Source organism: Dermacentor silvarum, chromosome 9 (assembly GCF_013339745.2).
Source record: "Dermacentor silvarum isolate Dsil-2018 chromosome 9, BIME_Dsil_1.4, whole genome shotgun sequence".
In the NCBI taxonomy this organism is placed as follows: domain Eukaryota; kingdom Metazoa; phylum Arthropoda; class Arachnida; order Ixodida; family Ixodidae; genus Dermacentor; species Dermacentor silvarum.
This window is the reverse complement of record NC_051162.1, coordinates 135155962-135167935: the sequence shown is the minus strand read 5'-3', so window position 1 is coordinate 135167935 and position 11974 is coordinate 135155962. Positions and strand designations below refer to the sequence as shown.

Here is an 11974-nt window from a genome sequence, read left to right as displayed (position 1 = left end):
CCACTACGGCGTGCCTCATAATCAGAACTGGTTTTGGCACGTAAAACCTCATAAAGAAGTTTCGTAGCCTCCAGATATCGTGCACCTCACGCATGGTGCAGTGACGTCAGTCTGTGATGGAAACTGCGTGTTACGGGCTCGTCACGTTCCTCGACGTACCTGACGACGTGCTTTTTTGTTTCTCTCTCTCTCTCCCCCCCCCCCCGCGGATTCTTTCGCGTCTGACTTGTTCCGAAGAGGCGAAGTGATTTCATTTCACGTGCCCGTGAAGTGCATTCGATGTGATACCCGCCGTGGTTGCTCAGTGGCTGCGGTGTTGGGCTGCTGAGCACGAGGTCGCGGGATCGAATCCCGGCCACGGCGGCCGCATTTAGATGCGGACGAAATGCGAATACATCCGTGTACTTAGATTTAGGTGCATGTTAAAGAACACCACGTGGTCCAAATTATTCGCGTGTCTGATAATCAGGTCGCAGTTCTGGCACGCAAAACCCCATAATTTAAGTTTCTTTTTTAAATTCGAAGCGAGTTCTTTTCGGAGTGAGTGATCATTGGTGCCCGAATGTCTCCACTTGCCTCCCCTCCCGCTGCCTATAAGTGTTGGCAGTGCAGACAGTGGTCCCCGCTGCTTTTCTTTGTCGCCGCTGGGTGTTTGCTGAATTTGTGGCCGTGCGCGGGGACGTTCATTCTGCGCGGCCCCCCAGCGATAGCGGGTCAAGTGGCTGACGTCGCGTCGCCGCCGTCCCTGGCATGGCGTAACGGGCCACTTTGCGACTGGCAAGCAGCGCGTGCAGTCTCATTCGACTGGTCGTTGCACCCTTTTCATTGGGCCCCCCGCTTCTCCTTGACACTAGGCACTGCGAGCATTGCCCGTGCGGGGCGAAGAAATTGCCGCTTTGTGTCACCCACCGGCTCTCACTCCGTCGAAGACGACGTGGCCAGAAAGAAAAAAAAAAAGGAATACTATACCGCGTTGCGTCGGTGGTCGCCTGCAGCACACCTCGGCCGCTTGTCCGAAGGGTTCGCGTGGTGGCACGTGGCCTCAGTCGTGATGTGCACGTTCACTGTTCGTTTCCCGAGAGCGCTTGTTGCCCTGCCTGCTCTCTGGAGGCCGCACAGTTGCTTCCTGGAGGAAGAGTTCACTTGCAGGGGCGCCCTCCTCGCAAGCACGGCATCCACGCCAGCTCCCGATGTCGCCTATCCTCAGGTTTACGCCTTCGAGCTCGCATTGCTTTACATGGACGCTGCCTTTTCCCGTTTGTTTCTCAGCTGAACGGTTGGCTAGCCTATTAGTCGCTCGTGTGCGTCAGAACGTTGCTACTAGGGACTAACACCGGCGATTCGTTTCAGACTATTCCGAGCTTTCCGACGTTCTCGGCATCGTCGCCGAGAGTCTCGGCGTGCTGTCGAAATCCAGCCCCTTCAGGCGGGGATGAAACCCGCGCCCCCGGTGTTTAGCGAAAGAACCAGCGACCCGCACTCTGCTGAGTTGTCGTCACAACGTTTGTTAAAGTAAGCAGTAAAGGTTTCCGCCCCCAGGAAGTGGATCCAACAGGGCGGGGGAAGGGATAAAAGAGGAAGTCAGTTCAGGGCCGGTATTTTGTAGCGATGCCTTTCCGATGCCTTTTCGCGCTTGGTCAGTGGTCAGAGTGACGGTACGCTCACGTTATTAACGGGATCAGCCGACCGTGAGCAGTGGATGATAAGACTAGTATAGAATAAAACATAACGCATCGCTACAAAATACCGACCCAGATATTTCATTCTTGTAAAGATCCCAGTAACGACCGGAATATGAGGTGTCGTCTGTCGGGGGGACATATATTAGGTTGGCGCTAAAAGAAAAATACAAATACCCCAGCACATGCCACAAAGTACAGGTTGTGTACATGAAACCTCCCTGATTTCAAAATGAAATAATAATAATTAAAAAATAACTATGATACATTGACGCCTGCAGTTTGTGGCATCATGTTAATCAACTCAAAAAGCTTTTTCTTTTTTTAAGCACTTCCGCGTGGGCTCCTTTCGTAAGACTTAAAATGTCTTCCGCATACCATACCACGCATTGCGCTCTCTCTTGAGGTGTTGTCATTTTTTGGTATTTATTCAGCACCTGAAACAAAACAAGAGAAATCGTTTAGAAATAAGTCTACAAAGATACTTTTTTTTTTTAAGTTGCTTTACGTGATGCCAGAAACCGAAAGTTTCCCTGTATCATGGCTTTTTTTTTTTCTTTTTTTTAAGTCAGGGAGGTTTCATACGGGCTTTTCGGTGGGGACCAGTGGGAAGGCGTCCAAATCCTGAGGCCACAGCGCAGGATGGAGGGAGGGTGGACATGGGACCATTGGAGATCGTGCCGTCGGGAGTCGACTGTGCGTGTGCATGTATTTCGGAGGCTACGACTGAGCTATAGAGGCGACGTTGTGTTCGTTGCAACTAACCTCACCCAATTATACTCGAACATCACTTTGTCGCTGCACGCACTTGACTTTGTTGCCACCGCCAACACCGGATAGATGCACTAGGTAACGTGATCCTTCCTACCGAGGCTCGACTGTAAATGCGTCAGGCTTTTTGCGCGCGAGCACCGCGTACGGTCCACCGCGCGTGGAAGCAGAGGCGACTGCAGGAGCGCCACAGAAACGCACGATCCAGCAGCAGCTTGGCGCACGCGCGGCGCATCAGTCACAGTGGGTCAGTAGCGGGCGCTCATTTCCCTCCGTGTTTGGCCGCCGCGTGTCGTTGACCGCCATGGTGCCTCGAAATGGTCGTCGTCGCAGCTCAGCTCTCGGCTGATAAAGTGATCGCTTAGCTGACTAAGTGAGAGATGCCATGCTAACGCATTTGTCTTTTACACTTGTGATACTGCGGGCCTCAATGATGGGGCGTCGTCATTTCGTTATTGCTTTTTGCAATGACCGTGCAATCCGCAAACTTTGGTCTGCAACTGCAACCGTCACAATGAATTGCCCCCCCCCTGTCCGTCCGTCGTGTTATTGACGTTCTTAGCATGCTAGGTCATTGCAAAAACCAATAATCGCAACTTATTTGCCCCCCCCCCCCCCCCTCTAAAAAAAAAGAAAAAAAAACTGTCCTCGTCCGTTCTCTCGCTACTGCCAGGTCACGAACGGCACGCGCGTATCGGCGCCACATAGCGTTGCCGGCAGGAAAGTAGCGAGCGCGGACTCTATTGTTGTGGGCAGAAGATAATCCCCAAAGGGGGACGTAAACAAATGTTTTTTTTTTTAGAATACGTTTTCCTTAACCGTTACACCCCTTTGATGCCGCCGGGACGTGAACAGCGCCGGACGCAGTGAACGACCGACCACGGCCGACGTGCGGGACAGCAGGAGCGAGTCAAAGACGCGCTGCTTGCTTTTTCCCGAAACGATTCGCTCCGTTTGCACGGCGCGCGAGCCTGTTATCTTGGCGGCGCACACTCTCCTCGTGGTATCTGCATGAGCGTCGCCCGATGTCTCATTGCGGTGTCGCCTTTGGTGGTGGCAGCGAGCACGTGCTCTGCCGAAGCAGTCAACCTCGGACGCCGGCACATTGGTCGCAGAACTGGCAAAGATTACCCCCTGTTGGGATCCAAAATCACAACTGGGGAGCAGTGAGAGACGGCGCGGACCTGGAGACCCAGAGGGTCGACCGGGCCCGGCGAGTAGCTCTGGCCAGTGTAGTAGTAAGTGGTTCTTGAGGAAAGGGAAAGGTTGGCGCTATCTTCTGCAGCCCTTGAGGGAGCACGGCTCAGCGCCGCCAGTGGAGTCTTGGAATCCACCCACCCGCTCCCAACAACACCCCTTTCCTTTTCATTCAATAACGTGTTCTCTCTGGTGTTGGCGGCGGCATGGCTAAAATGTGCGCTGCTCATGTGTGCACTGCGAGGAGTGACATAGTAACACACGACGCTGTGTGTCGTTGTTCTCGTGTCTTTCGTTGCCCCTTTTTATGCAACTCAGTTTCCAGTATACTTTACCGTGTGACCCAGCTAACGTTACCCGCGCTGCTCAACGAAAAAAAAAAAAAAAAAAAAGAAAGAAAAAGAAAAATTGAAAAACGTGGTGCAAGATACAATTATAAGACATATGTTGTTCGGTGGTCACAGGTCTGACGACCGAACAGCGTAGTTCATAAAATCGCATCTTGCACCGTGTATTTTAAATCAATTTTTTCCCCCGTTGAACAGCTTGGCTAACGTTGTTAGCTGGGACACTGTATGTACGACAGACCAGCACTCCTTCTGGAGCGCATTTTTTTACAATCTGGCACTCGCGCGGTTAACGTCAACTTCTGTGACCTCGTGTTTTAAACCACGTGCAAAGACTTCAGCTGCTTTCGTGCTCCAGCTACTTTCTATCGTGTCCACTTCAACGACAACAGCAATGATACCGACTTCGGTCGAGAGTTATGATGGACTGTCGATAAAGGTGCCAAAGATGCAAAGATCCCCATGCACTGTAGCCTACGTGATATGACGATGTTTCTTCTGTAGTGAGTCATCATAATGACAAGGGTAAATAAATATATCGGCTTATTGCACAGCCCCACAGGTGGCATTATATTATATCTGACATTAATTCAGACTCGAGGCAAGTACGCTAGTTAAATTTCGGCTGTAGACATAGCGAGAAAGGAAGGAAGAATATATATATATATATTCTTGCACCATTTATGATGTGACGCGTCGCGTCGAATCAAGCACAATAGCGCCTTCAGCAAAGTGGGTTGCGGAAGCACATTCAAGTGAACTGTAGCCTCATTGAGGGTTTCAATTTACACCAAGTTCAGTGTCCTTTGCCACCACAGAAATGGCAAAAACACAAGCGATTGCGTACACCGTGACTGAAGGTCGTGACGTCGCCTGGCGACTCGAGTCCGCCATCCTGACTTCCCGCAGCGGAAAAAAAAAAAAAAAAAATGCGCGCAGTCGAGCAGGTCTTCATGCTTGCATCTCATTTCATTGTGACATTTTTCAAACGATATTTTTAAACTTTTTCCAATTTGCCCCTTTATCTTTTTGCAATGAATGCTGCCTTGAATCTATGCAGAACGTCCGCGTGTGCTCGAACACCTGAGCAGGCTCCAGGGCGCCCAGGCCCGAGCACGGCAAAAACGCTTTACCCGGCCCGCGGACGGAGCCGGGCCAGGCCTAGAGAGAGAAAGGCAAGACAGGGAGGTTATATCCGGTTGGCTACCCTGTACCGGGGGAGGGGTAAAGGGATGGGATGGGTGAGAGAGAGAGAAAAACAATAATAAAAAATAGAAAAAAGGAAAGAAAACCACACACCAGAGCTGTTTCCTGAGCTTTCGGGTAAACCCGGGCCCTTGCAATGCTCCATGGCTCGTACCACCGCGTTCCGAATGAGGCGTCTCTTGTTCGTCTCCCTTATTCACTGCGAAGTGACTGCACACTTGCATGCGTCATGCACACGCCCGGATTGCGATCCTGATTGAGAACAAACACGCGCCATACGCATTGTCAAATTCCGCCATGTTGTGACTGACTCACAGTGCTCTCCCTGATTGGCTCTAGACGCCGCCATGGTGGACGACAGTGTGTCGAAGTTGCTTAACAATGACCACAGTAGCAGCCGGGCTGTTTTTGACGGCGTTCGGGACGAAAGAGTGGCATCGGCGAAGAAGCAGCGCCGGCGACCTCGGCTGTTCAGCTGGGGTGACTCAGCTATTCGACCGCATGGTCTCCACGACCTGCAGGCATGCTGGTGCATCTGTGCACGTTCGCTGTGCGCCTCATTTCAGTGGAATGCTTTGTAATGTTACCCTGCCCTCGGTAATTTGGAGAACCCTGGCGGCCGAAATAAAGAAATAAATGCCTGAAACGCAGGATTAGCTGCGGTGTACATAATCGATTGCCGACACTGCGAAATAAGAATTAGCAAAGTAGTGGAGAGACCCCTTCGGGGGAGGACTTGGTCAAAAGTGAAGGCATTCACGAAACGGTGGAACGTCAGTGATCCGTCCAACAGTGGGAGGTGGGGAAGCAGCAGGTTTGGGGTGAGCTCCACGCTTTCTTTTTTTGTGTGCACGACGAACAGTGCAGCCGAGTGCAATGACTTGCCGCGTCTGCGCTTGACCATGTCCCTCCACAGTGGCCGCGGCGTTTATTCCCGCCCGCTGGAGTCAGACTGCCGCAGCATAATGGGCAGCAACTCTACAGCCCGCGCATCTGCGGATAAGCGACCTCTGCGTACTAAGCTGCGCGTCAAACAACCCCCTCGACGACTGCTTCCAGTACAGCCAGTGTTTAGGGTCTTCCCTAATTCGTTCGTTCGTTCTTTTTTTTTTTTTTTAACTCGTCACCACTCATTCGGAGCAATGGTCGCACAACCCCCGAATAGCTCAAAGCACACCGCACACACGTGAAGCGTCCCAAAACAGAGAGATGGGGATTGCACGCACCTGCGCAAAGTAATCTCACAAGATATCGTGGTATAAGTAAACCGATCGGAACATGTTAATTTCCTGCCAAGTTAACCCATCATAGCAATAACGTACCGCAGCAGTTTGTATGCCGCCACACTTCGGTTGAGTAATCGTCCCTCTTGGACAGTATTTAAGTCTCCGTGTTCCGTCCCGTTAATGTCCGGGGGCGCCCGCTCACTAGGCAAAATCACTATGTTTATGATGCTCTCTGTGGACATATACCCCACAGAAACGACGGTGTGCTTTGAAATATAGGTGCCTTCTGTAACTACATGCCGAAGTTAGCGATCGAGCTGGCGCGCTGCCGAAATGCTGCACCGCGGGCTAGGCACGTGGTTCAAGGCGAGCACTTAACGCTTCATTTCACGTGTTTACAGTGTCGCTGCAATGTAAATACTTGCGTTTCGGTAGGCACCGTGAGAATGTGTCTTTCAAAGGGTTTTTTTTTTTTTTCTCTTACCAGAAGTGACAGACAAAATCTACTACTCCTGCTGCACCCAAATAATTACGACACAAAAAAGTCAATGTAACAGCACTGATACGAAAAGGCAGAATTATGAAAAACCAACCCCTGTTGCTATCCAAGAAGGCATTTATGGCATTGTTTGGGAGTTTGTTATTTGTGGCACTGTGTTGGGGCACTATGTGTTATGGGTACCCTTACGTACCACCGTGCCTTCCCCGTACGAGAGAGCCAACTTCAAGAGCCACTCTCTCAAGGACCAGCTGGGAACCTGGTGCAGCGTCTGCGACTAGAGTCATAGCGTCTCAAACGACAGCGTCATTGATCGCAGCGTTTCAAGGACAGCGTCTCAAAACGCTAGCTGTCAATAGGGAAGAAGCGAGAACGCACCCCCCCCCCCCCCCCCCCTCTTACTATTGGTACTATACCGTGCGGTTTTACCGCTTTGTTAGGCTTCAGTATCAAAACAGGGCTAGAACGCGTAAAGTCTATAAAATACCTAGGCGTATTATTGGAAACTCCACATGGACGGACGAACTCGGCAATAAACTTCGTAAATCTTGTTTTCTCTTTTATAAATGCCGTGACATGCTCGATATAGAAACGTTGCCGTACTGTTTATTTCAACGTATTTCACAACCACTTAGCTTACTTTATAGTTACGTGGAGTCACGCATAGCGCCCATATAACCTTCCAAAAAAAGATCTACCTGTATATGCTTTCTGACTTATTCAGGTTACACTGATCATACGCTACCACTCATACGAAGCCTAAACGTCGTGTCGTTAAACACTCTACTTGACCACAAAATGTCACTAATGGTCCATGCTCGTAGTTACACTAACTACCCAGTGCGTCCATCTCACTTCTTTCATATACCGATTGTGAAAGCCGTAACAAAGTAAAAGGCAACCACCTCGTTCCAAAAACAAGAAATGCCCACGGTAAAAGAAAAATTACAATTAATGAACTGGTTATGTGGAATAGCCTTCCACCATAAATAAAGCAGTGTAATAACTTCTTTGTAACCTTAAAAATATGTTTTAATTAATATTTAGCTTCTTCGCATATGAAAACCTGAAAACTAGAAACAAGTCTCTTTTCTGACAGATAAATATGTTGTACTAAGCACATTCTATATTTTATTCTTACGTCGTTGTTAAATTTACTTGTGTGAAACCCCCTTTTGTTGTCATTTTCGCGTACGTATTTCGCTTAAAGTCTTCGAAAATTGACTTTACGCTTACCGTTGCACTGTTCTTGCTCAAATTTCGCAAAGAAACTGTCTACCTTGATCAGTGCAACACTTGGCACAGTTACTTGCCTGGCCTTTAAGCAGAACAATGCAAAGTTGTCTTCGTTTGTGGCGATGTATACAAGCCGCTGCCGAGACGACGACGTCATTGCGTCGCCACCTGCTGGCAGCTGCAGTGCAAAAACATTTACTGAAAAGAGAACGAAGTGCTCAAGTATTCAGGCCGTCATCAGCTGCATCATCATGTGTGAACACTCCTCGGCATTGTCAGCACGCAGAGTCACCTGGAAGACTTGCTCAGCTGTTGTTTATAGGGTGTCGGCGCTGCATGTTTCCACGACATCGTTGACGCTGGCGTAGTCGTTTGTGGCCACAGAAGCAGCATTTGCTTTTCGTGCAGAGTGGCTGCCGACACGGCGCCTATACCACTGAGCCCAGTTGCAGGCGTCGGAGCCGGAAGTTCGGATGAGCCTAACTTGCGGTTCACGTTAAGCGGATGTGGTTTTGCAGTGTGTCTAGGGAAACAACGCAGTTAACGAAACATTCATACATTTTTCCGCATATTCGAAAATTTGGTTTAGCTGGGTTCGTCCTAACGGGAGTATACTTTCTGTCTGTGCGTGCGCGCGTGTGTCTGTGTGACCGTCAAGGTAGAAGAAATGTCCGCCTTGAAACCTTGTTAGGCGAGGTTATAATTGAAAAGTTAATCCACTTTTTGAAATCAACTGGTTATTATGCCGACGTATCGGCCGGAGCCCGGCCGAATCGTACACATTACAAACAGTTTAATTCAAGTGCGTCAGCGTTTCAATATATATATATATATATATATATATATATATATATATATATATATATATATATATTGTCAAGGTGTTTATTGACAGGATTGAGAGGTCGAACTCGGTGCGGCAGTCAGAACCCTGCGAGCAGTCAGGACAAGCCCCGTGCGTAAAAGCGTTGGTGATGCGCCTGACTGACCGGCACTTCTTCGTCGTATTTCATACACCGGAGATGCACCTGGCTAACCGGCACTTCTTCTTCCTTACAATATATTGAGTGAGAAGAACGCGGGGACATACTGCAAGGTGTGCACGTCCTGCGACTGTTCAAAACGCATATTTTTTCTTGCGTTTAATTTACTTCACGCCTTGTCCCTCATATCAGACATGCCAAGACATTCTGCTTAGTAGGGCGCTGTCGCGAGAAGTAATCGCTTAGCCAATCGCGTTTTCTCGAGGCGTGAATGACTTGAGCTTGCCAGCTGATACCGAGTGACCTGCAGTTCGTCTTCTTCTGCCTAACGGTTCGTGCTGTGATGTTCATTAGGCAAACACATTTTCTCCCTCTGTTGAATGATCACGAAGTCGGGGGAACCTCTAGGCGGGTCGTCCATTTGCAGCAGGATGCGGTGTCCGCTGTGGTCATTTCCGGACACGAGTTGCCGGCCATCATTTGGTCGTCCTTGACAACGCAAAACCGGAAACGCCTGGCTTCTATTTAGCGCACCACATGTCACAGCGGTGATTAGGGCAGTCTCGTAGACCCCGCGAGGCAGATGCGCTGTCTTTGACTATACGCCGGAACCATGCAAGGATTAGGCTCATTTTCTTCTCTATTTTAGCAAACTGCGAGTCTACGTTTGTTTAGCTGGCTTTGTCATCAGAAGTGATTACGCCGAACCTCCTCAATCCGTAAAAGAAAGCAAACGTCAGTAATACCAAGGCGGTATGGTGTAAACAGGTTGACACCATTGAGAATGTTGATTGTGTAAGTCACATCGCTCATAAAATGCATTTCCCGATGGCGAAATACACTTGTGATGAGCAATTTAGTAAGCATAACACCCATTCCAGGGTAAAGTGTGTTAAACGAATTGACGACTTTAATGGAAGCTGCAACACATCTTATTTCACCCAGTAACTAGCAGGACCGTGACCTTTAAAAAGAATATATATATATATATATATATATATATATATATATAGAGAGAGAGAGAGAGAGAGAGAGAGAGGAGGGGGGGGAAGAATAAAAGAAAAAGAGCTGGGAAGGGAGGAAAGTAAGAGACTTGTTTGTAGCAGAGAAGGCACAGCTGGCGCGGAGCCCATCGAAAGCACTTTGCAACGCGATGGGAGCTGTAGCTGGTGATGTCTGTATATGCACCGAGCGATTGAGGTGTGCGAATACGTTGCCGTAACCGCTGGCCGAAATGTTACGCAAGCCTCTTGCGGTTGAAACAGTTCCAGTGTACCTCTGGGAGTTTGAAAATATTCAGCGTATGGTCATCCTGATTTTCGCTGCACAAGTGACATCTCGCCCGAACGAAATACGGGTGCCGACTTTAATCGTTCCGAAGGAGAAGACTTACGTGGCCGCGAGACGAACTAAGGTCGAAGCAAATACGTGGATGTACACCTCGGTCGGCAGCTTGTCTGGCGCTGGGCTTAAACTTCCAAAAGGGCAGTCGAGAGGCGCACGACACATTTCGAGGCATCCTGAATGCGTTCCAACTCCTCGTGATGATGCATGTGCTGGCAGGCTAATGATAGGACATGGCTCAGTGATGTTGTAAAGAACCTTCATACTTGGAAAAGCTCGAACATAACCGACTAAACTAGACGGCGAACTTGCAAATCCACGGCACCCGCTGCTAAACTCGAGGGCGCGTGATTGCCGCCGCGGCGGCTAGATTTTGATGGGTGTGAAATGCAAGAACGCCCGATAACTGTGCATTCGGTGCACGTTTAAGAACCCCAGTTGGTCAGAATTAATCCGGAGTCCCCCACTACGGCGTGCCTCATAATCGTATCGTGGTTCTGACTCGTAAAACCACGGAATTTTGTTTTTATCCATGACAGTGCAAGGAAGGGGTCCACAAGTTGAACATTCTAGAAGAGCAACAAACCGAAGACATTAAAGAAGAGAGCGCGAATGTCGAACACTGTTCAACCACTTGGCCATCTTTCTGCGGGCAGGGAGAATGACAGAGTAAAAGGGGGAACAAAATGTTATTGCAAGTCACTGCTAATTCAGCGCTAACTCCGCCCACTGAACTGCGCTCCAAAACATAGTAATCGAGGGACGTCGATACAGAAAGCAGTTCGCCATCGTTGTGACGTTAAGGAAACCAAGCGCATCTACAAAGGTTCTCTTTCAGCGGGGTAATTCTTAGGTGCACTGTCACAGTAGACTTGTGCCCGCAGGCGTTTAGAGCCAATAGTCGCCGGTAGCATGTAAAACAAGTCTAAAAAGGAAGCGTGTGCTGGGAGGATACACTCCGATGTAGGGTGCCTGATAAATACTCCGTTCGGCGTTGGCACCCTACTCCGATGGAGAAGGCATACCGACGAGGCGCATACGCGAAGGTCATAAACGAAAATTGGCCCAAGACCTTAACGTTGAATTGCTCGCGGAATCGTACCACTGCCTATCTTCCATCGAGAACTTTGGCCGAGCCGGGCGGTGGACGGAAGAAAGTCACCGTGTCGTCGTTGGAGCTAGCGAAATTTCTCGGCCGCCGCTTCGGTTTTGCGCCGCGGTTGCTATCGTACGCTCTATCTCGGCGGTGGTTTTCTTCTCTCCTGCCATTCGCATGTTTGCTTCTCCAGCTCGCTTGAGATTGAGCAGAGCGCCCAGGGCTCATCCTTTCGTCGTTCCATTTTGTTTGGCTGCTTTCCGCGCGCGCATCGCCCCCCACGGCCACCGCATGACGTCGCCTGTTCGTGTCGCTCGAAAAAGAAAGGAGCCGTCGCTGCCGTCTCTCCCTCCCTGCAATGTACGCGGCTTGGAGAAAATGGCGGGCTGC

General features: G+C 49.7%; 1 protein-coding gene across 1 annotated transcript in view; it reads left to right on the top strand.

Moving 5' to 3' along the window:
• LOC119464413 (mRNA decay activator protein ZFP36L1) overlaps positions 1-11974 on the top strand; it is a 44804-nt gene that overhangs the window by 20310 nt on the left and 12520 nt on the right. The window lies entirely within an intron of this gene.